This window comes from Eubalaena glacialis, chromosome 17, assembly GCF_028564815.1.
Source record: "Eubalaena glacialis isolate mEubGla1 chromosome 17, mEubGla1.1.hap2.+ XY, whole genome shotgun sequence".
Classification (NCBI taxonomy): Eukaryota; Metazoa; Chordata; class Mammalia; order Artiodactyla; family Balaenidae; genus Eubalaena; species Eubalaena glacialis.
The window spans coordinates 41,521,736-41,546,400 of record NC_083732.1 but is presented as its reverse complement, the minus strand read 5'-3'; positions in this window follow the sequence as shown (position 1 = coordinate 41,546,400).

The window sequence follows — 24,665 nt, the reverse complement described above, 5'->3', positions numbered from 1 at the left end:
ACCAAGTAAATATTCCCTCAAACTACACAATGGTCCCTTCCCTGAAGAATGTTTTCTTGGCACGGAGTTCTGCATGTAGCGAACTGCCTCTCCCAAGGAACGCTTTGGTAACGCTATCGGGGCTTAGGCTCTTCTAAAACCCTGCAGTGTAAGAGGAAGAACTGTGCTTCGGTTACAGGAGGAACGCAAGCCGAGTTTCTCCTGTTAAGTGTGGGGTCTCAAGGTATGACTTTCTAGAAGGAATGCGAAGCAGTTTTGATTTCTCAGTGCCTCTCAGCCTAGGGCATTGAGGCAATTTGCATGACATGTAGGACGTGAGAGAACAGATCACATGGAGCTGTTGGAGTGCTGAGGAAATGTAGCTCTCCCAAGGAGGAGTGCCGTGTGTTGCCCTACACTTAGCATATGCAGAGTGACTGGGAAAGGTATCCGGGCCTGGATGGTTCTTAGCAACCCAGTGGAGCCTGCCGCTCCTCGGTGTTCTTGCGCGGAATAAGGTGCCCAGGCGAGATCCTAGGTGTCTTGAAAAGCGTACTAACGTTAAAAGAAAGGAGAACTGCAACTCGTGTCTCAAGGAAACTGCTCCACGTTCCGCCTCAGCAGGGCTATTCAAGGCTTTACCTTGAGGAAAGGACTCACGTCAAGTTTCCTTGTAGCTCTAGAGCGTCTCAGGAGGAGCTCCCACCCAGGCTATGAAAGCACCCTGTTGATTCAGAGAAAACTCGTTCCCTTCCCAGAACCCTGCCTACAGTGACTAGAGACCCGTCCAAAACACTGGTATTTAGGTAGCTTCAAGGCAGCATGAATGGAGCTTTCAAAATGGGAAAGCAAGCCTTGTGCCATCAGGTCCCCGTTTCCAGTGAACACGCAGCCTACCTCCTTGTGATTTCTAGCAAGTTAATATACACTCTAGCTACACACTGGTCCCTTCCCTGAATAACGTGTTGTTGGCACGGAGTTCTGCATGTAGCGAACTGCCTCTCCCAAGGAATGCTCTAGGTACGCTATAGGGGCTTAGCCTCTTCTAGAACCCTGCAGTGTAAGAGGAAGAACTGTGCTTTGGTTAGAGCAGAAACGCAAGGCAACTTTCTCCTGTAAGTATGGGGTCTTAAGGTATGACTTTGTAGAAGGAATGTGAAAGAGTATTGGTTTCTCAGTGCCCCTCAGCCTAGGGCATTGAGGCAGATATGCATGACATGTAGACGTGAGACAACAGATTGCCTGGAGCTGTTGGAGTGCTGAGGAAATCTAGCTCTCCCAAGGAGGCGTGCAGTGTGTTGCCCTACACTTAGCATATTGAGAGTGACTGGGAAAGGTTTCCGGGCCTGGATGTTTCTTAGCTTCCCAGTCGAGCACGCCGCTCCTCGGTGTTCTTGCAGGGAATAGGGTGCCCACGAGAGTTACTAGGTGTCTTCATAAGCGTACTAAGGTTAAAGGAAAGCAGAACTGCAACTCATGTCTCCAGGAAACTGCTCCACGCTTCGGCTTCAGCAGGGCTATTCAAGGCTTTACCTTGAGGAAACGACTCACGTCAAGTTTCCTTTGAGCTCTAGAGCGTCTCAGGTGGAGCTCCCACCCAGGCTACGAAAGCACCCCGTTGATTTAGAGAAAACTCGTTCCCTTCCCAGAGCCCTGCCTACGGTGACTAGAGACCCGTCCCAAACACTGGTATTTAGGTAGCTTCAAGGCAGCATGAATGGAGCTTTCAAAATGGGAAAGCAAGCCTTGTGCCATCAGGTCTCCGTTTCCAGTGAACCCGCAGCCTACCCCCTTGTGATTTCTACCAAGTAAATATTCCCTCAAACTACACAATGGTCCCTTCCCTGAAGAATGTTTTCTTGGCACGGAGTTCTGCATGTAGCGAACTGCCTCTCCCAAGGAACGCTTTGGTAACGCTATCGGGGCTTAGGCTCTTCTAAAACCCTGCAGTGTAAGAGGAAGAACTGTGCTTCGGTTACAGGAGGAACGCAAGCCGAGTTTCTCCTGTTAAGTGTGGGGTCTCAAGGTATGACTTTCTAGAAGGAATGCGAAGCAGTTTCGATTTCTCAGTGCCGCTCCGCCTAGGGCATTGAGGCAATTTGCATGACATCTAGGACGTGAGAGAACAGATCACATGGAGCTGTTGGAGTGCTGAGGAAATGTAGCTCTCCCAAGGAGGAGTGCCGTGTGTTGCCCTACACTTAGCATACGCAGAGTGACTGGGAAAGGTATCCGGGCCTGGATGTTTCTTAGCAACCCAGTGGAGCCTGCCGCTCCTCGGTATTCTTGCGCGGAATAGGGTGCCCAGGCGAGATCCTAGGTGTCTTGAAAAGCGTACTAACGTTAAAAGAAAGGAGAACTGCAACTCGTGTCTCAAGGAAACTGCTCCACGTTCCGCTTCAGCAGCGCTATTCAAGGCTTTACCTTGAGGAAAGGACTCACGTCAAGTTTCCTTGTAGCTCTAGAGCGTCTCAGGAGGAGCTCCCACCCAGGCTATGTAAGCACCCTGTTGATTCAGAGCAAACTCGTTCCCTTCCCAGAGCCCTGCCTACAGTGACTAGAAACTCGTCCAAAACACTGGTATTTAGGTAGGTTCAAGGCGGCATGAATGGAGCTTTCAAAATGGGAAAGCAAGCCTTGTGCCATCAGGTCCCCGTTTCCAGTGAACACGCAGCCTACCTCCTTGTGATTTCTAGCAAGATAATATACACTCTAGCTACACACTGGTCCCGTCCCTGGATAACGTGTTCTTGGCACGGAGTTCTGCATGTAGCGAACTGCCTCTCCCAAGGAATGCTCTAGGTACGCTATAGGGGCTTAGCCTCTTCTAAAACCCTGCAGTGTAAGAGGAAGAACTGTGCTTTGGTTACAGCAGGAACGCAAGGCAACTTTCTCCTGTAAGTATGGGGTCTTAAGGTATGACTTTGTAGAAGGAATGTGAAAGAGTATTGGTTTCTCAGTGCCGCTCAGCCTAGGGCATTGAGGCAGATATGCATGACATGTAGACGTGAGACAACAGATTGCCTGGAGCTGTTGGAGTGCTGAGGAAATCTAGCTCTCCCAAGGAGGCGTGCAGTGTGTTGCCCTACACTTAGCATATTGAGAGTGACTGGGAAAGGTTTCCGGGCCTGGATGTTTCTTAGCTTCCCAGTCGAGCACGCTGCTCCTCGGTGTTCTTGCAGGGAATAGGGTGCCCACGAGAGTTACTAGGTGTCTTCATAAGCGTACTAAGGTTAAAGGAAAGCAGAACTGCAACTCATGTCTCCAGGAAACTGCTCCACGCTTCGGCTTCAGCAGGGCTATTCAAGGCTTTACCTTGAGGAAACGACTCACGTCAAGTTTCCTTTGAGCTCTAGAGCGTCTCAGGTGGAGCCCCCACCCAGGCTACGAAAGCGCCCTGTTGATTTACAGAAAACTCGTTCCCTTCCCAGAGCCCTGCCTACGGTGACTAGAGAGACGTCCCAAACACTGGTATTTAGGTAGCTTCAAGGCAGCATGAATGGAGCTTTCAAAATGGGAAAGCAAGCCTTGTGCCATCAGGTCCCCGTTTCCAGTGAACACGCAGCCTACCCCCTTGTGATTTCTACCAAGTAAATATTCCCTCAAACTACACAATGGTCCCTTCCCTGAAGAATGTTTTCTTGGCACGGAGTTCTGCATTTAGCGAACTGCCTCTCCCAAGGAACGCTTTGGTAACGCTATCGGGGCTTAGGTTCTTCTAAAACCCTGCAGTGTAAGAGGAAGAACTGTGCTTCGGTTACAGGAGGAACGCAAGCCGAGTTTCACCTGTTAAGTGTGGGTTCTCAAGGTATGACTTTCTAGAAGGAATGCGAAGCAGTTTTGATTTCTCAGTGCCTCCCAGCCTAGGGCATTGAGTCAATTTGCATGACATGTAGGACGTGAGAGAACAGATCACATGGAGCTGTTGGAGTGCTGAGGAAATGTAGCTCTCCCAAGGAGGGGTGCCGTGTGTTGCCCTACACTTAGCATACGCAGAGTGACTGGGAAAGGTATCCGGGCCTGGATGTTTCTTAGCAACCCAGTGGAGCCTGCCGCTCCTCGGTGTTCTTGCGCGGAATAGGGTGCCCAGGCGAGATCCTAGGTGTCTTGAAAAGCGTACTAACGTTCAAAGAAAGGAGAACTGCAACTCGTGTCTCAAGGAAACTGCTCCACGTTCCGCCTCAGCAGGGCTATTCAAGGCTTTACCTTGAGGAAAGGACTCACGTCAAGTTTCCTTGTAGCTCTAGAGCGTCTCAGGAGGAGCTCCCACCCAGGCTATGAAAGCACCCTGTTGATTCAGAGAAAACTCGTTCCCTTCCCAGAGCCCTGCCTACAGTGACTAGAGACTCGTCCAAAACACTGGTATTTAGGTAGGTTCAAGGCGGCATGAATGGAGCTTTCAAAATGGGAAAGCAAGCCTTGTGCCATCAGGTCCCCGTTTCCAGTGAACACGCAGCCTACCTCCTTGTGATTTCTACCAAGTTAATATACACTCTAGCTACACACTGGTCCCTTCCCTGAATAACGTGTTCTTGGCACGGAATTCTGCATGTAGCGAACTGCCTCTCCCAAGGAATGCTCTAGGTATGCTATAGGGGCTTAGCCTCTTCTAAAACCCTGCAGTGTAAGAGGAAGAACTGTGCTTTGGTTACAGCAGGAACGCAAGGCAACTTTCTCCTGTAAGTATGGGGTCTTAAGGTATGACTTTGTAGAAGGAATGTGAAAGAGTATTGGTTTCTCAGTGCCGCTCAGCCTAGGGCATTGAGGCAGATATGCATGACATGTAGACGTGAGACAACAGATTGCCTGGAGCTGTTGGAGTGCTGAGGAAATCTAGCTCTCCCAAGGAGGCGTGCAGTGTGTTGCCCTACACTTAGCATATTGAGAGTGACTGGGAAAGGTTTCCGGGCCTGGATGTTTCTTAGCTTCCCAGTCGAGCACGCCGCTCCTCGGTGTTCTTGCAGGGAATAGGGTGCCCACGAGAGTTACTAGGTGTCTTCATAAGCATACTAAGTTTAAAGGAAAGCAGAACTGCAACTCATGTCTCCAGGAAACTGCTCCACGCTTCGGCTTCAGCAGGGCTATTCAAGGCTTTACCTTGAGGAAATGACTCACGTCAAGTTTCCTTTGAGCTCTAGAGCGTCTCAGGTGGAGCTCCCACCCAGGCTACGAAAGCACCCTGTTGATTTAGAGAAAACTCGTTCCCTTCCCAGAGCCCTGCCTACAGTGACTAGAGACCCGTCCCAAACACTGGTATTTAGGTAGCTTCAAGGCAGCATGAATGGAGCTTTCAAAATGGGAAAGCAAGCCTTGTGCCATCAGGTCCCCGTTTCCAGTGAACACGCAGCCTACCCCCTTGTGATTTCTACCAAGTAAATATTCCCTCAAACTACACAATGGTCCCTTCCCTGAAGAATGTTTTCTTGGCACGGAGTTCTGCATGTAGCGAACTGCCTCTCCCAAGGAACGCTTTGGTAACGCTATCGGGGCTTAGGCTCTTCTAAAACCCTGCAGTGTAAGAGGAAGAACTGTGCTTCGGTTACAGGAGGAACGCAAGCCGAGTTTCTCCTGTTAAGTGTGGGGTCTCAAGGTATGACTTTCTAGAAGGAATGCGAAGCAGTTTTGATTTCTCAGTGCCTCTCAGCCTAGGGCATTGAGGCAATTTGCATGACATGTAGGACGTGAGAGAACAGATCACATGGAGCTGTTGGAGTGCTGAGGAAATGTAGCTCTCCCAAGGAGGAGTGCCGTGTGTTGCCCTACACTTAGCATATGCAGAGTGACTGGGAAAGGTATCCGGGCCTGGATGGTTCTTAGCAACCCAGTGGAGCCTGCCGCTCCTCGGTGTTCTTGCGCGGAATAAGGTGCCCAGGCGAGATCCTAGGTGTCTTGAAAAGCGTACTAACGTTAAAAGAAAGGAGAACTGCAACTCGTGTCTCAAGGAAACTGCTCCACGTTCCGCCTCAGCAGGGCTATTCAAGGCTTTACCTTGAGGAAAGGACTCACGTCAAGTTTCCTTGTAGCTCTAGAGCGTCTCAGGAGGAGCTCCCACCCAGGCTATGAAAGCACCCTGTTGATTCAGAGAAAACTCGTTCCCTTCCCAGAACCCTGCCTACAGTGACTAGAGACCCGTCCAAAACACTGGTATTTAGGTAGCTTCAAGGCAGCATGAATGGAGCTTTCAAAATGGGAAAGCAAGCCTTGTGCCATCAGGTCCCCGTTTCCAGTGAACACGCAGCCTACCTCCTTGTGATTTCTAGCAAGTTAATATACACTCTAGCTACACACTGGTCCCTTCCCTGAATAACGTGTTGTTGGCACGGAGTTCTGCATGTAGCGAACTGCCTCTCCCAAGGAATGCTCTAGGTACGCTATAGGGGCTTAGCCTCTTCTAGAACCCTGCAGTGTAAGAGGAAGAACTGTGCTTTGGTTAGAGCAGAAACGCAAGGCAACTTTCTCCTGTAAGTATGGGGTCTTAAGGTATGACTTTGTAGAAGGAATGTGAAAGAGTATTGGTTTCTCAGTGCCCCTCAGCCTAGGGCATTGAGGCAGATATGCATGACATGTAGACGTGAGACAACAGATTGCCTGGAGCTGTTGGAGTGCTGAGGAAATCTAGCTCTCCCAAGGAGGCGTGCAGTGTGTTGCCCTACACTTAGCATATTGAGAGTGACTGGGAAAGGTTTCCGGGCCTGGATGTTTCTTAGCTTCCCAGTCGAGCACGCCGCTCCTCGGTGTTCTTGCAGGGAATAGGGTGCCCACGAGAGTTACTAGGTGTCTTCATAAGCGTACTAAGGTTAAAGGAAAGCAGAACTGCAACTCATGTCTCCAGGAAACTGCTCCACGCTTCGGCTTCAGCAGGGCTATTCAAGGCTTTACCTTGAGGAAACGACTCACGTCAAGTTTCCTTTGAGCTCTAGAGCGTCTCAGGTGGAGCTCCCACCCAGGCTACGAAAGCACCCCGTTGATTTAGAGAAAACTCGTTCCCTTCCCAGAGCCCTGCCTACGGTGACTAGAGACCCGTCCCAAACACTGGTATTTAGGTAGCTTCAAGGCAGCATGAATGGAGCTTTCAAAATGGGAAAGCAAGCCTTGTGCCATCAGGTCTCCGTTTCCAGTGAACCCGCAGCCTACCCCCTTGTGATTTCTACCAAGTAAATATTCCCTCAAACTACACAATGGTCCCTTCCCTGAAGAATGTTTTCTTGGCACGGAGTTCTGCATGTAGCGAACTGCCTCTCCCAAGGAACGCTTTGGTAACGCTATCGGGGCTTAGGCTCTTCTAAAACCCTGCAGTGTAAGAGGAAGAACTGTGCTTCGGTTACAGGAGGAACGCAAGCCGAGTTTCTCCTGTTAAGTGTGGGGTCTCAAGGTATGACTTTCTAGAAGGAATGCGAAGCAGTTTCGATTTCTCAGTGCCGCTCCGCCTAGGGCATTGAGGCAATTTGCATGACATCTAGGACGTGAGAGAACAGATCACATGGAGCTGTTGGAGTGCTGAGGAAATGTAGCTCTCCCAAGGAGGAGTGCCGTGTGTTGCCCTACACTTAGCATACGCAGAGTGACTGGGAAAGGTATCCGGGCCTGGATGTTTCTTAGCAACCCAGTGGAGCCTGCCGCTCCTCGGTATTCTTGCGCGGAATAGGGTGCCCAGGCGAGATCCTAGGTGTCTTGAAAAGCGTACTAACGTTAAAAGAAAGGAGAACTGCAACTCGTGTCTCAAGGAAACTGCTCCACGTTCCGCTTCAGCAGCGCTATTCAAGGCTTTACCTTGAGGAAAGGACTCACGTCAAGTTTCCTTGTAGCTCTAGAGCGTCTCAGGAGGAGCTCCCACCCAGGCTATGTAAGCACCCTGTTGATTCAGAGCAAACTCGTTCCCTTCCCAGAGCCCTGCCTACAGTGACTAGAAACTCGTCCAAAACACTGGTATTTAGGTAGGTTCAAGGCGGCATGAATGGAGCTTTCAAAATGGGAAAGCAAGCCTTGTGCCATCAGGTCCCCGTTTCCAGTGAACACGCAGCCTACCTCCTTGTGATTTCTAGCAAGATAATATACACTCTAGCTACACACTGGTCCCGTCCCTGGATAACGTGTTCTTGGCACGGAGTTCTGCATGTAGCGAACTGCCTCTCCCAAGGAATGCTCTAGGTACGCTATAGGGGCTTAGCCTCTTCTAAAACCCTGCAGTGTAAGAGGAAGAACTGTGCTTTGGTTACAGCAGGAACGCAAGGCAACTTTCTCCTGTAAGTATGGGGTCTTAAGGTATGACTTTGTAGAAGGAATGTGAAAGAGTATTGGTTTCTCAGTGCCGCTCAGCCTAGGGCATTGAGGCAGATATGCATGACATGTAGACGTGAGACAACAGATTGCCTGGAGCTGTTGGAGTGCTGAGGAAATCTAGCTCTCCCAAGGAGGCGTGCAGTGTGTTGCCCTACACTTAGCATATTGAGAGTGACTGGGAAAGGTTTCCGGGCCTGGATGTTTCTTAGCTTCCCAGTCGAGCACGCTGCTCCTCGGTGTTCTTGCAGGGAATAGGGTGCCCACGAGAGTTACTAGGTGTCTTCATAAGCGTACTAAGGTTAAAGGAAAGCAGAACTGCAACTCATGTCTCCAGGAAACTGCTCCACGCTTCGGCTTCAGCAGGGCTATTCAAGGCTTTACCTTGAGGAAACGACTCACGTCAAGTTTCCTTTGAGCTCTAGAGCGTCTCAGGTGGAGCCCCCACCCAGGCTACGAAAGCGCCCTGTTGATTTAGAGAAAACTCGTTCCCTTCCCAGAGCCCTGCCTACGGTGACTAGAGAGACGTCCCAAACACTGGTATTTAGGTAGCTTCAAGGCAGCATGAATGGAGCTTTCAAAATGGGAAAGCAAGCCTTGTGCCATCAGGTCCCCGTTTCCAGTGAACACGCAGCCTACCCCCTTGTGATTTCTACCAAGTAAATATTCCCTCAAACTACACAATGGTCCCTTCCCTGAAGAATGTTTTCTTGGCACGGAGTTCTGCATGTAGCGAACTGCCTCTCCCAAGGAACGCTTTGGTAACGCTATCGGGGCTTAGGTTCTTCTAAAACCCTGCAGTGTAAGAGGAAGAACTGTGCTTCGGTTACAGGAGGAACGCAAGCCGAGTTTCACCTGTTAAGTGTGGGTTCTCAAGGTATGACTTTCTAGAAGGAATGCGAAGCAGTTTTGATTTCTCAGTGCCTCCCAGCCTAGGGCATTGAGTCAATTTGCATGACATGTAGGACGTGAGAGAACAGATCACATGGAGCTGTTGGAGTGCAGAGGAAATGTAGCTCTCCCAAGGAGGGGTGCCGTGTGTTGCCCTACACTTAGCATACGCAGAGTGACTGGGAAAGGTATCCGGGCCTGGATGTTTCTTAGCAACCCAGTGGAGCCTGCCGCTCCTCGGTGTTCTTGCGCGGAATAGGGTGCCCAGGCGAGATCCTAGGTGTCTTGAAAAGCGTACTAACGTTCAAAGAAAGGAGAACTGCAACTCGTGTCTCAAGGAAACTGCTCCACGTTCCGCCTCAGCAGGGCTATTCAAGGCTTTACCTTGAGGAAAGGACTCACGTCAAGTTTCCTTGTAGCTCTAGAGCGTCTCAGGAGGAGCTCCCACCCAGGCTATGAAAGCACCCTGTTGATTCAGAGAAAACTCGTTCCCTTCCCAGAGCCCTGCCTACAGTGACTAGAGACTCGTCCAAAACACTGGTATTTAGGTAGGTTCAAGGCGGCATGAATGGAGCTTTCAAAATGGGAAAGCAAGCCTTGTGCCATCAGGTCCCCGTTTCCAGTGAACACGCAGCCTACCTCCTTGTGATTTCTACCAAGTTAATATACACTCTAGCTACACACTGGTCCCGTCCCTGAATAACGTGTTCTTGGCACGGAGTTCTGCATGTAGCGAACTGCCTCTCCCAAGGAATGCTCTAGGTACGCTATAGGGGCTTAGCCTCTTCTAAAACCCTGCAGTGTAAGAGGAAGAACTGTGCTTTGGTTACAGCAGGAACGCAAGGCAACTTTCTCCTGTAAGTATGCGGTCTTAAGGTATGACTTTGTAGAAGGAATGTGAAAGAGTATTGGTTTCTCAGTGCCGCTCAGCCTAGGGCATTGAGGCAGATATGCATGACATGTAGACGTGAGACAACAGATTGCCTGGAGCTGTTGGAGTGCTGAGGAAATCTAGCTCTCCCAAGGAGGCGTGCAGTGTGTTGCCCTACACTTAGCATATTGAGAGTGACTGGGAAAGGTTTCCGGGCCTGGATGTTTCTTAGCTTCCCAGTCGAGCACGCCGCTCCTCGGTGTTCTTGCAGGGAATAGGGTGCCCACGAGAGTTACTAGGTGTCTTCATAAGCGTACTAAGGTTAAAGGAAAGCAGAACTGCAACTCATGTCTCCAGGAAACTGCTCCACGCTTCGGCTTCAGCAGGGCTATTCAAGGCTTTACCTTGAGGAAACGACTCACGTCAAGTTTCCTTTGAGCTCTAGAGCGTCTCAGGTGGAGCTCCCACCCAGGCTACGAAAGCGCCCTGTTGATTTAGAGAAAACTCGTTCCCTTCCCAGAGCCCTGCCTACAGTGACTAGAGACCCGTCCCAAACACTGGTATTTAGGTAGCTTCAAGGCAGCATGAATGGAGCTTTCAAAATGGGAAAGCAAGCCTTGTGCCATCAGGTCCCCGTTTCCAGTGAACACGCAGCCTACCCCCTTGTGATTTCTACCAAGTAAATATTCCCTCAAACTACACAATGGTCCCTTCCCTGAAGAATGTTTTCTTGGCACGGAGTTCTGCATGTAGCGAACTGCCTCTCCCAAGGAACGCTTTGGTAACGCTATCAGGGCTTAGGCTCTTCTAAAACCCTGCAGTGTAAGAGGAAGAACTGTGCTTCGGTTACAGGAGGAACGCAAGCCGAGTTTCTCCTGTTAAGTGTGGGGTCTCAAGGTATGACTTTCTAGAAGGAATGCGAAGCAGTTTTGATTTCTCAGTGCCGCTCAGCTTAGGGCATTGAGGCAATTTGCATGACATGTAGGACGTGAGAGAACAGATCACATGGAGCTGTTGGAGTGCTGAGGAAATGTAGCTCTCCCAAGGAAGAGTGCCATGTGTTGCCCTACACTTAGCATACGCAGAGTGACTGGGAAAGGTATCCGGGCCTGGATGTTTCTTAGCAACCCAGTGGAGCCTGCCGCTCCTCGGTGTTCTTGCGCGGAATAGGGTGCACAGGCGAGATCCTAGGTGTCTTGAAAAGCGTACTAACGTTTAAAGAAAGGAGAACTGCAACTCGTGTCTCAAGGAAACTGCTCCACGTTCCGCCTCAGCGGGGCTATTCAAGGCTTTACCTTGAGGAAAGGACTCACGTCAAGTTTCCTTGTAGCTCTAGAGCGTCTCAGGAGGAGCTCCCACCCAGGCTATGAAAGCACCCTGTTGATTCAGAGAAAACTCGTTCCCTTCCCAGATCCCTGCCTACAGTGACTAGAAACTCGTCCAAAACACTGGTATTTAGGTAGGTTCAAGGCGGCATGAATGGAGCTTTCAAAATGGGAAAGCAAGCCTTGTGCCATCAGGTCCCCGTTTTCAGTGAACACGCAGCCTACCTCCTTTTGATTTCTACCAAGTTAATATACACTCTAGCTACACACTGGTCCCGTCCCTGAATAACGTGTTCTTGGCACGGAGTTCTGCATGTAGCGAACTGCCTCTCCCAAGGAATGCTCTAGGTACGCTATAGGGGCTTAGCCTCTTCTAGAACCCTGCAGTGTAAGAGGAAGAACTGTGCTTTGGTTACAGCAGGAACGCAAGGCAACTTTCTCCTGTAAGTATGGGGTCTTAAGGTATGACTTTGTAGAAGGAATGTGAAAGAGTATTGGTTTCTCAGTGCCGCTCAGCCTAGGGCATTGAGGCAGATATGCATGACATGTAGACGTGAGACAACAGATTGCCTGGAGCTGTTGGAGTGCTGAGGAAATCTAGCTCTCCCAAGGAGGCGTGCAGTGTGTTGCCCTACACTTAGCATATTGAGAGTGACTGGGAAAGGTTTCCGGGCCTGGATGTTTCTTAGCTTCCCAGTTGAGCACGCCGCTCCTCGGTGTTCTTGCAGGGAATAGGGTGCCCACGAGAGTTACTAGGTGTCTTCATAAGCGTACTAAGGTTAAAGGAAAGCAGAACTGCAACTCATGTCTCCAGGAAACTGCTCCACGCTTCGGCTTCAGCAGGGCTATTCAAGGCTTTACCTTGAGGAAACGACTCACGTCAAGTTTCCTTTGAGCTCTAGAGCGTCTCAGGTGGAGCTCCCACCCAGGCTACGAAAGCACCCCGTTGATTTAGAGAAAACTCGTTCCCTTCCCAGAGCCCTGCCTACGGTGACTAGAGACCCGTCCCAAACACTGGTATTTAGGTAGCTTCAAGGCAGCATGAATGGAGCTTTCAAAATGGGAAAGCAAGCCTTGTGCCATCAGGTCTCCGTTTCCAGTGAACACGCAGCCTACCCCCTTGTGATTTCTACCAAGTAAATATTCCCTCAAACTACACAATGGTCCCTTCCCTGAAGAATGTTTTCTTGGCACGGAGTTCTGCATGTAGCGAACTGCCTCTCCCAAGGAACGCTTTGGTAACGCTATCGGGGCTTAGGCTCTTCTAAAACCCTGCAGTGTAAGAGGAAGAACTGTGCTTCGGTTACAGGAGGAACGCAAGCCGAGTTTCTCCTGTTAAGTGTGGGGTCTCAAGGTATGACTTTCTAGAAGGAATGCGAAGCAGTTTCGATTTCTCAGTGCCGCTCCGCCTAGGGCATTGAGGCAATTTGCATGACATGTAGGACGTGAGAGAACAGATCACATGGAGCTGTTGGAGTGCTGAGGAAATGTAGCTCTCCCAAGGAAGAGTGCCGTGTGTTGCCCTACACTTAGCATACGCAGAGTGACTGGGAAAGGTATCCGGGCCTGGATGTTTCTTAGCAACCCAGTGGAGCCTGCCGCTCCTCGGTGTTCTTGCGCGGAATAGGGTGCCCAGGCGAGATCCTAGGTGTCTTGAAAAGCGTACTAACGTTAAAAGAAAGGAGAACTGCAACTCGTGTCTCAAGGAAACTGCTCCACGTTCCGCCTCAGCGGGGCTATTCAAGGCTTTACCTTGAGGAAAGGACTCACGTCAAGTTTCCTTGTAGCTCTAGAGCGTCTCAGGAGGAGCTCCCACCCAGGCTATGAAAGCACCCTGTTGATTCAGAGCAAACTCGTTCCCTTCCCAGAGCCCTGCCTACAGTGACTAGAAACTCGTCCAAAACACTGGTATTTAGGTAGGTTCAAGGCGGCATGAATGGAGCTTTCAAAATGGGAAAGCAAGCCTTGTGCCATCAGGTCCCCGTTTCCAGTGAACACGCAGCCTACCTCCTTGTGATTTCTACCAAGTTAATATACACTCTAGCTACACACTGGTCCCTTCCCTGAATAACGTGTTCTTGGCACGGAGTTCTGCATGTAGCGAACTGCCTCTCCCAAGGAATGCTCTAGGTACGCTATAGGGGCTTAGCCTCTTCTAGAACCCTGCAGTGTAAGAGGAAGAACTGTGCTTTGGTTACAGCAGGAACGCAAGGCAACTTTCTCCTGTAAGTATGGGGTCTTAAGGTATGACTTTGTAGAAGGAATGTGAAAGAGTATTGGTTTCTCAGTGCCGCTCAGCCTAGGGCATTGAGGCAGATATGCATGACATGTAGACGTGAGACAACAGATTGCCTGGAGCTGTTGGAGTGCTGAGGAAATCTAGCTCTCCCAAGGAGGCGTGCAGTGTGTTGCCCTACACTTAGCATATTGAGAGTGACTGGGAAAGGTTTCCGGGCCTGGATGTTTCTTAGCTTCCCAGTCGAGCACGCCGCTCCTCGGTGCTCTTGCAGGGAATAGGGTGCGCACGAGAGTTACTAGGTGTCTTCATAAGCGTACTAAGGTTAAAGGAAAGCAGAACTGCAACTCATGTCTCCAGGAAACTGCTCCACGCTTCGGCTTCAGCAGGGCTATTCAAGGCTTTACCTTGAGGAAACGACTCACGTCAAGTTTCCTTTGAGCTCTAGAGCATCTCAGGTGGAGCTCCCACCCAGGCTACGAAAGCACCCTGTTGATTTAGAGAAAACTCGTTCCCTTCCCAGAGCCCTGCCTACGGTGACTAGAGACCCGTCCCAAACACTGGTATTTAGGTAGCTTCAAGGCAGCATGAATGGAGCTTTCAAAATGGGAAAGCAAGCCTTGTGCCATCAGGTCCCCGTTTCCAGTGAACACGCAGCCTACCCCCTTGTGATTTCTACCAAGTAAATATTCCCTCAAACTACACAATGGTCCCTTCCCTGAAGAATGTTTTCTTGGCACGGAGTTCTGCATGTAGCGAACTGCCTCTCGCAAGGAACGCTTTGGTAACGCTATCGGGGCTTAGGCTCTTCTAAAACCCTGCAGTGTAAGAGGAAGAACTGTGCTTCGGTTACAGGAGGAACGCAAGCCGAGTTTCTCCTGTTAAGTGTGGGGTCTCAAGGTATGACTTTCTAGAAGGAATGCGAAGCAGTTTCGATTTCTCAGTGCCGCTCCGCCTAGGGCATTGAGGCAATTTGCATGACATGTAGGACTTGAGAGAACAGATCACATGGAGCTGTTGGAGTGCTGAGGAAATGTAGCTCTCCCAAGGAAGAGTGCCGTGTGTTGCCCTACACTTAGCATACGCAGAGTGACTGGGAAAGGTATCCGGGCCTGGATGTTTCTTAGCAACCCAGTGGAGCCTGCCGCTCCTCGGTGTTCTTGCGCGGAATAGGGTGCCCAGGCGAGATCCTAGGTGTCTTGAAAAGCGTACTAACGTTAAAAGAAAGGAGAACTGCAACTCGTGTCTCAAGGAAACTGCTCCACGTTCCGCCTCAGCGGGGCTATTCAAGGCTTTACCTTGAGGAAAGGACTCACGTCAAGTTTCCTTGTAGCTCTAGAGCGTCTCAGGAGGAGCTCCCACCCAGGCTATGAAAGCACCCTGTTGATTCAGAGCAAACTCGTTCCCTTCCCAGAGCCCTGCCTACAGTGACTAGAAACTCGTCCAAAACACTGGTATTTAGGTAGGTTCAAGGCGGCATGAATGGAGCTTTCAAAATGGGAAAGCAAGCCTTGTGCCATCAGGTCCCCGTTTCCAGTGAACACGCAGCCTACCTCCTTGTGATTTCTACCAAGTTAATATACACTCTAGCTACACACTGGTCCCTTCCCTGAATAACGTGTTCTTGGCACGGAGTTCTGCATGTAGCGAACTGCCTCTCCCAAGGAATGCTCTAGGTACGCTATAGGGGCTTAGCCTCTTCTAGAACCCTGCAGTGTAAGAGGAAGAACTGTGCTTTGGTTACAGCAGGAACGCAAGGCAACTTTCTCCTGTAAGTATGGGGTCTTAAGGTATGACTTTGTAGAAGGAATGTGAAAGAGTATTGGTTTCTCAGTGCCGCTCAGCCTAGGGCATTGAGGCAGATATGCATGACATGTAGACGTGAGACAACAGATTGCCTGGAGCTGTTGGAGTGCTGAGGAAATCTAGCTCTCCCAAGGAGGCGTGCAGTGTGTTGCCCTACACTTAGCATATTGAGAGTGACTGGGAAAGGTTTCCGGGCCTGGATGTTTCTTAGCTTCCCAGTCGAGCACGCCGCTCCTCGGTGCTCTTGCAGGGAATAGGGTGCGCACGAGAGTTACTAGGTGTCTTCATAAGCGTACTAAGGTTAAAGGAAAGCAGAACTGCAACTCATGTCTCCAGGAAACTGCTCCACGCTTCGGCTTCAGCAGGGCTATTCAAGGCTTTACCTTGAGGAAACGACTCACGTCAAGTTTCCTTTGAGCTCTAGAGCGTCTCAGGTGGAGCTCCCACCCAGGCTACGAAAGCACCCTGTTGATTTAGAGAAAACTCGTTCCCTTCCTAGAGCCCTGCCTACGGTGACTAGAGACCCGTCCCAAACACTGGTATTTAGGTAGCTTCAAGGCAGCATGAATGGAGCTTTCAAAATGGGAAAGCAAGCCTTGTGCCATCAGGTCCCCGTTTCCAGTGAACACGCAGCCTACCCCCTTGTGATTTCTACCAAGTAAATATTCCCTCAAACTACACAATGGTCCCTTCCCTGAAGAATGTTTTCTTGGCACGGAGTTCTGCATGTAGCGAACTGCCTCTCGCAAGGAACGCTTTGGTAACGCTATCGGGGCTTAGGCTCTTCTAAAACCCTGCAGTGTAAGAGGAAGAACTGTGCTTCGGTTACAGGAGGAACGCAAGCCGAGTTTCTCCTGTTAAGTGTGGGGTCTCAAGGTATGACTTTCTAGAAGGAATGCGAAGCAGTTTTGATTTCTCAGTGCCTCTCACCCTAGGGCATTGAGGCAATTTGCATGACATGTAGGACGTGAGAGAACAGATCACATGGAGCTGTTGGAGTGCTGAGGAAATGTAGCTCTCCCAAGGAAGAGTGCCGTGTGTTGCCCTACACTTAGCATACGCAGAGTGACTGGGAAAGGTATCCGGGCCTGGATGTTTCTTAGCAACCCAGTGGAGCCTGCCGCTCCTCGGTGTTCTTGCGCGGAATAGGGTGCCCAGGCGAGATCCTAGGTGTCTTGAAAAGCGTACTAACGTTCAAAGAAAGGAGAACTGCAACTCGTGTCTCAAGGAAACTGCTCCACGTTCCGCCTCAGCGGGGCTATTCAAGGCTTTACCTTGAGGAAAGGACTCACGTCAAGTTTCCTTGTAGCTCTAGAGCGTCTCAGGAGGAGCTCCCACCCAGGCTATGAAAGCACCCTGTTGATTCAGAACAAACTCGTTCCCTTCCCAGAGCCCTGCCTACAGTGACTAGAAACTCGTCCAAAACACTGGTATTTAGGTAGGTTCAAGGCGGCATGAATGGAGCTTTCAAAATGGGAAAGCAAGCCTTGTGCCATCAGGTCCCCGTTTCCAGTGAACACGCAGCCTACCTCCTTGTGATTTCTAGCAAGATAATATACACTCTAGCTACACACTGGTCCCGTCCCTGGATAACGTGTTCTTGGCACGGAGTTCTGCATGTAGCGAACTGCCTCTCCCAAGGAATGCTCTAGGTACGCTATAGGGGCTTAGCCTCTTCTAAAACCCTGCAGTGTAAGAGGAAGAACTGTGCTTTGGTTACAGCAGGAACGCAAGGCAACTTTCTCCTGTAAGTATGGGGTCTTAAGGTATGACTTTGTAGAAGGAATGTGAAAGAGTATTGGTTTCTCAGTGCCGCTCAGCCTAGGGCATTGAGGCAGATATGCATGACATGTAGACGTGAGACAACAGATTGCCTGGAGCTGTTGGAGTGCTGAGGAAATCTAGCTCTCCCAAGGAGGCGTGCAGTGTGTTGCCCTACACTTAGCATATTGAGAGTGACTGGGAAAGGTTTCCGGGCCTGGATGTTTCTTAGCTTCCCAGTCGAGCACGCTGCTCCTCGGTGTTCTTGCAGGGAATAGGGTGCCCACGAGAGTTACTAGGTGTCTTCATAAGCGTACTAAGGTTAAAGGAAAGCAGAACTGCAACTCATGTCTCCAGGAAACTGCTCCACGCTTCGGCTTCAGCAGGGCTATTCAAGGCTTTACCTTGAGGAAACGACTCACGTCAAGTTTCCTTTGAGCTCTAGAGCGTCTCAGGTGGAGCCCCCACCCAGGCTACGAAAGCGCCCTGTTGATTTAGAGAAAACTCGTTCCCTTCCCAGAGCCCTGCCTACGGTGACTAGAGAGACGTCCCAAACACTGGTATTTAGGTAGCTTCAAGGCAGCATGAATGGAGCTTTCAAAATGGGAAAGCAAGCCTTGTGCCATCAGGTCCCCGTTTCCAGTGAACACGCAGCCTACCCCCTTGTGATTTCTACCAAGTAAATATTCCCTCAAACTACACAATGGTCCCTTCCCTGAAGAATGTTTTCTTGGCACGGAGTTCTGCATGTAGCGAACTGCCTCTCCCAAGGAACGCTTTGGTAACGCTATCGGGGCTTAGGTTCTTCTAAAACCCTGCAGTGTAAGAGGAAGAACTGTGCTTCGGTTACAGGAGGAACGCAAGCCGAGTTTCACCTGTTAAGTGTGGGTTCTCAAGGTATGACTTTCTAGAAGGAATGCGAAGCAGTTTTGATTTCTCAGTGCCTCCCAGCCTAGGGCATTGAGTCAATTTGCATGACATGTAGGACGTGAGAGAACAGATCACATGGAGCTGTTGGAGTGCTGAGGAAATGTAGCTCTCCCAAGGAGGGGTGCCGTGTGTTGCCCTACACTTAGCATACGCAGAGTGACTGGGAAAGGTATCCGGGCCTGGATGTTTCTTAGCAACCCAGTGGAGCCTGCCGCTCCTCGGTGTTCTTGCGCGGAATAGGGTGCCCAGGCGAGATCCTAGGTGTCTTGAAAAGCGTACTAACGTTCAAAGAAAGGAGAACTGCAACTCGTGTCTCAAGGAAACTGCTCCACGTTCCGCCTCAGCAGGGCTATTCAAGGCTTTACCTTGAGGAAAGGACTCACGTCAAGTTTCCTTGTAGCTCTAGAGCGTCTCAGGAGGAGCTCCCACCCAGGCTATGAAAGCACCCTGTTGATTCAGAGAAAACTCGTTCCCTTCCCAGAGCCCTGCCTACAGTGACTAGAGACTCGTCCAAAACACTGGTATTTAGGTAGGTTCAAGGCGGCATGAATGGAGCTTTCAAAATGGGAAAGCAAGCCTTGTGCCATCAGGTCCCCGTTTCCAGTGAACACGCAGCCTACCTCCTTGTGATTTCTACCAAGTTAATATACACTCTAGCTACACACTGGTCCCGTCCCTGAATAACGTGTTCTTGGCACGGAGTTCTGCATGTAGCGAACTGCCTCTCCCAAGGAATGCTCTAGGTACGCTATAGGGGCTTAGCCTCTTCTAAAACCCTGCAGTGTAAGAGGAAGAACTGTGCTTTGGTTACAGCAGGAACGCAAGGCAACTTTCTCCTGTAAGTATGCGGTCTTAAGGTATGACTTTGTAGAAGGAATGTGAAAGAGTATTGGTTTCTCAGTGCCGCTCAGCCTAGGGCATTGAGGCAGATATGCATGACATGTAGACGTGAGACAACAGATTGCCTGGAGCTGTTGGAGTGCTGAGGAAATCTAGCTCTCCCAAGGAGGCGTGCAGTGTGTTGCCCTACACTTAGCATATTGAGAGTGACTGGGAAAGGTTTCCGGGCCTGGATGTTTCTTAGCTTCCCAGTCGAGCACGCCGCTCCTCGGTGTTCTTGCAGGGAATAGGGTGCCCACGAGAGTTACTAGGTGTCTTCATAAGCGTACTAAGGTTAAAGGAAAGCAGAACTGCAACTCATGTCTCCAGGAAACTGCTCCACGCTTCGGCTTCAGCAGGGCTATTCAAGGCTTTACCTTGAGGAAACGACTCACGTCAAGTTTCCTTTGAGCTCTAGAGCGTCTCAGGTGGAGCTCCCACCCAGGCTACGAAAGCGCCCTGTTGATTTAGAGAAAACTCGTTCCCTTCCCAGAGCCCTGCCTACAGTGACTAGAGACCCGTCCCAAACACTGGTATTTAGGTAGCTTCAAGGCAGCATGAATGGAGCTTTCAAAATGGGAAAGCAAGCCTTGTGCCATCAGGTCCCCGTTTCCAGTGAACACGCAGCCTACCCCCTTGTGATTTCTACCAAGTAAATATTCCCTCAAACTACACAATGGTCCCTTCCCTGAAGAATGTTTTCTTGGCACGGAGTTCTGCATGTAGCGAACTGCCTCTCCCAAGGAACGCTTTGGTAACGCTATCAGGGCTTAGGCTCTTCTAAAACCCTGCAGTGTAAGAGGAAGAACTGTGCTTCGGTTACAGGAGGAACGCAAGCCGAGTTTCTCCTGTTAAGTGTGGGGTCTCAAGGTATGACTTTCTAGAAGGAATGCGAAGCAGTTTTGATTTCTCAGTGCCGCTCAGCTTAGGGCATTGAGGCAATTTGCATGACATGTAGGACGTGAGAGAACAGATCACATGGAGCTGTTGGAGTGCTGAGGAAATGTAGCTCTCCCAAGGAAGAGTGCCATGTGTTGCCCTACACTTAGCATACGCAGAGTGACTGGGAAAGGTATCCGGGCCTGGATGTTTCTTAGCAACCCAGTGGAGCCTGCCGCTCCTCGGTGTTCTTGCGCGGAATAGGGTGCACAGGCGAGATCCTAGGTGTCTTGAAAAGCGTACTAACGTTTAAAGAAAGGAGAACTGCAACTCGTGTCTCAAGGAAACTGCTCCACGTTCCGCCTCAGCGGGGCTATTCAAGGCTTTACCTTGAGGAAAGGACTCACGTCAAGTTTCCTTGTAGCTCTAGAGCGTCTCAGGAGGAGCTCCCACCCAGGCTATGAAAGCACCCTGTTGATTCAGAGAAAACTCGTTCCCTTCCCAGATCCCTGCCTACAGTGACTAGAAACTCGTCCAAAACACTGGTATTTAGGTAGGTTCAAGGCGGCATGAATGGAGCTTTCAAAATGGGAAAGCAAGCCTTGTGCCATCAGGTCCCCGTTTTCAGTGAACACGCAGCCTACCTCCTTTTGATTTCTACCAAGTTAATATACACTCTAGCTACACACTGGTCCCGTCCCTGAATAACGTGTTCTTGGCACGGAGTTCTGCATGTAGCGAACTGCCTCTCCCAAGGAATGCTCTAGGTACGCTATAGGGGCTTAGCCTCTTCTAGAACCCTGCAGTGTAAGAGGAAGAACTGTGCTTTGGTTACAGCAGGAACGCAAGGCAACTTTCTCCTGTAAGTATGGGGTCTTAAGGTATGACTTTGTAGAAGGAATGTGAAAGAGTATTGGTTTCTCAGTGCCGCTCAGCCTAGGGCATTGAGGCAGATATGCATGACATGTAGACGTGAGACAACAGATTGCCTGGAGCTGTTGGAGTGCTGAGGAAATCTAGCTCTCCCAAGGAGGCGTGCAGTGTGTTGCCCTACACTTAGCATATTGAGAGTGACTGGGAAAGGTTTCCGGGCCTGGATGTTTCTTAGCTTCCCAGTTGAGCACGCCGCTCCTCGGTGTTCTTGCAGGGAATAGGGTGCCCACGAGAGTTACTAGGTGTCTTCATAAGCGTACTAAGGTTAAAGGAAAGCAGAACTGCAACTCATGTCTCCAGGAAACTGCTCCACGCTTCGGCTTCAGCAGGGCTATTCAAGGCTTTACCTTGAGGAAACGACTCACGTCAAGTTTCCTTTGAGCTCTAGAGCGTCTCAGGTGGAGCTCCCACCCAGGCTACGAAAGCACCCCGTTGATTTAGAGAAAACTCGTTCCCTTCCCAGAGCCCTGCCTACGGTGACTAGAGACCCGTCCCAAACACTGGTATTTAGGTAGCTTCAAGGCAGCATGAATGGAGCTTTCAAAATGGGAAAGCAAGCCTTGTGCCATCAGGTCTCCGTTTCCAGTGAACACGCAGCCTACCCCCTTGTGATTTCTACCAAGTAAATATTCCCTCAAACTACACAATGGTCCCTTCCCTGAAGAATGTTTTCTTGGCACGGAGTTCTGCATGTAGCGAACTGCCTCTCCCAAGGAACGCTTTGGTAACGCTATCGGGGCTTAGGCTCTTCTAAAACCCTGCAGTGTAAGAGGAAGAACTGTGCTTCGGTTACAGGAGGAACGCAAGCCGAGTTTCTCCTGTTAAGTGTGGGGTCTCAAGGTATGACTTTCTAGAAGGAATGCGAAGCAGTTTCGATTTCTCAGTGCCGCTCCGCCTAGGGCATTGAGGCAATTTGCATGACATGTAGGACGTGAGAGAACAGATCACATGGAGCTGTTGGAGTGCTGAGGAAATGTAGCTCTCCCAAGGAAGAGTGCCGTGTGTTGCCCTACACTTAGCATACGCAGAGTGACTGGGAAAGGTATCCGGGCCTGGATGTTTCTTAGCAACCCAGTGGAGCCTGCCGCTCCTCGGTGTTCTTGCGCGGAATAGGGTGCCCAGGCGAGATCCTAGGTGTCTTGAAAAGCGTACTAACGTTAAAAGAAAGGAGAACTGCAACTCGTGTCTCAAGGAAACTGCTCCACGTTCCGCCTCAGCGGGGCTATTCAAGGCTTTACCTTGAGGAAAGGACTCACGTCAAGTTTCCTTGTAGCTCTAGAGCGTCTCAGGAGGAGCTCCCACCCAGGCTATGAAAGCACCCTGTTGATTCAGAGCAAACTCGTTCCCTTCCCAGAGCCCTGCCTACAGTGACTAGAAACTCGTCCAAAACACTGGTATTTAGGTAGGTTCAAGGCGGCATGAATGGAGCTTTCAAAATGGGAAAGCAAGCCTTGTGCCATCAGGTCCCCGTTTCCAGTGAACACGCAGCCTACCTCCTTGTGATTTCTACCAAGTTAATATACACTCTAGCTACACACTGGTCCCTTCCCTGAATAACGTGTTCTTGGCACGGAGTTCTGCATGTAGCGAACTGCCTCTCCCAAGGAATGCTCTAGGTACGCTATAGGGGCTTAGCCTCTTCTAGAACCCTGCAGTGTAAGAGGAAGAACTGTGCTTTGGTTACAGCAGGAACGCAAGGCAACTTTCTCCTGTAAGTATGGGGTCTTAAGGTATGACTTTGTAGAAGGAATGTGAAAGAGTATTGGTTTCTCAGTGCCGCTCAGCCTAGGGCATTGAGGCAGATATGCATGACATGTAGACGTGAGACAACAGATTGCCTGGAGCTGTTGGAGTGCTGAGGAAATCTAGCTCTCCCAAGGAGGCGTGCAGTGTGTTGCCCTACACTTAGCATATTGAGAGTGACTGGGAAAGGTTTCCGGGCCTGGATGTTTCTTAGCTTCCCAGTCGAGCACGCCGCTCCTCGGTGCTCTTGCAGGGAATAGGGTGCGCACGAGAGTTACTAGGTGTCTTCATAAGCGTACTAAGGTTAAAGGAAAGCAGAACTGCAACTCATGTCTCCAGGAAACTGCTCCACGCTTCGGCTTCAGCAGGGCTATTCAAGGCTTTACCTTGAGGAAACGACTCACGTCAAGTTTCCTTTGAGCTCTAGAGCATCTCAGGTGGAGCTCCCACCCAGGCTACGAAAGCACCCTGTTGATTTAGAGAAAACTCGTTCCCTTCCCAGAGCCCTGCCTACGGTGACTAGAGACCCGTCCCAAACACTGGTATTTAGGTAGCTTCAAGGCAGCATGAATGGAGCTTTCAAAATGGGAAAGCAAGCCTTGTGCCATCAGGTCCCCGTTTCCAGTGAACACGCAGCCTACCCCCTTGTGATTTCTACCAAGTAAATATTCCCTCAAACTACACAATGGTCCCTTCCCTGAAGAATGTTTTCTTGGCACGGAGTTCTGCATGTAGCGAACTGCCTCTCGCAAGGAACGCTTTGGTAACGCTATCGGGGCTTAGGCTCTTCTAAAACCCTGCAGTGTAAGAGGAAGAACTGTGCTTCGGTTACAGGAGGAACGCAAGCCGAGTTTCTCCTGTTAAGTGTGGGGTCTCAAGGTATGACTTTCTAGAAGGAATGCGAAGCAGTTTCGATTTCTCAGTGCCGCTCCGCCTAGGGCATTGAGGCAATTTGCATGACATGTAGGACTTGAGAGAACAGATCACATGGAGCTGTTGGAGTGCTGAGGAAATGTAGCTCTCCCAAGGAAGAGTGCCGTGTGTTGCCCTACACTTAGCATACGCAGAGTGACTGGGAAAGGTATCCGGGCCTGGATGTTTCTTAGCAACCCAGTGGAGCCTGCCGCTCCTCGGTGTTCTTGCGCGGAATAGGGTGCCCAGGCGAGATCCTAGGTGTCTTGAAAAGCGTACTAACGTTAAAAGAAAGGAGAACTGCAACTCGTGTCTCAAGGAAACTGCTCCACGTTCCGCCTCAGCGGGGCTATTCAAGGCTTTACCTTGAGGAAAGGACTCACGTCAAGTTTCCTTGTAGCTCTAGAGCGTCTCAGGAGGAGCTCCCACCCAGGCTATGAAAGCACCCTGTTGATTCAGAGCAAACTCGTTCCCTTCCCAGAGCCCTGCCTACAGTGACTAGAAACTCGTCCAAAACACTGGTATTTAGGTAGGTTCAAGGCGGCATGAATGGAGCTTTCAAAATGGGAAAGCAAGCCTTGTGCCATCAGGTCCCCGTTTCCAGTGAACACGCAGCCTACCTCCTTGTGATTTCTACCAAGTTAATATACACTCTAGCTACACACTGGTCCCTTCCCTGAATAACGTGTTCTTGGCACGGAGTTCTGCATGTAGCGAACTGCCTCTCCCAAGGAATGCTCTAGGTACGCTATAGGGGCTTAGCCTCTTCTAGAACCCTGCAGTGTAAGAGGAAGAACTGTGCTTTGGTTACAGCAGGAACGCAAGGCAACTTTCTCCTGTAAGTATGGGGTCTTAAGGTATGACTTTGTAGAAGGAATGTGAAAGAGTATTGGTTTCTCAGTGCCGCTCAGCCTAGGGCATTGAGGCAGATATGCATGACATGTAGACGTGAGACAACAGATTGCCTGGAGCTGTTGGAGTGCTGAGGAAATCTAGCTCTCCCAAGGAGGCGTGCAGTGTGTTGCCCTACACTTAGCATATTGAGAGTGACTGGGAAAGGTTTCCGGGCCTGGATGTTTCTTAGCTTCCCAGTCGAGCACGCCGCTCCTCGGTGCTCTTGCAGGGAATAGGGTGCGCACGAGAGTTACTAGGTGTCTTCATAAGCGTACTAAGGTTAAAGGAAAGCAGAACTGCAACTCATGTCTCCAGGAAACTGCTCCACGCTTCGGCTTCAGCAGGGCTA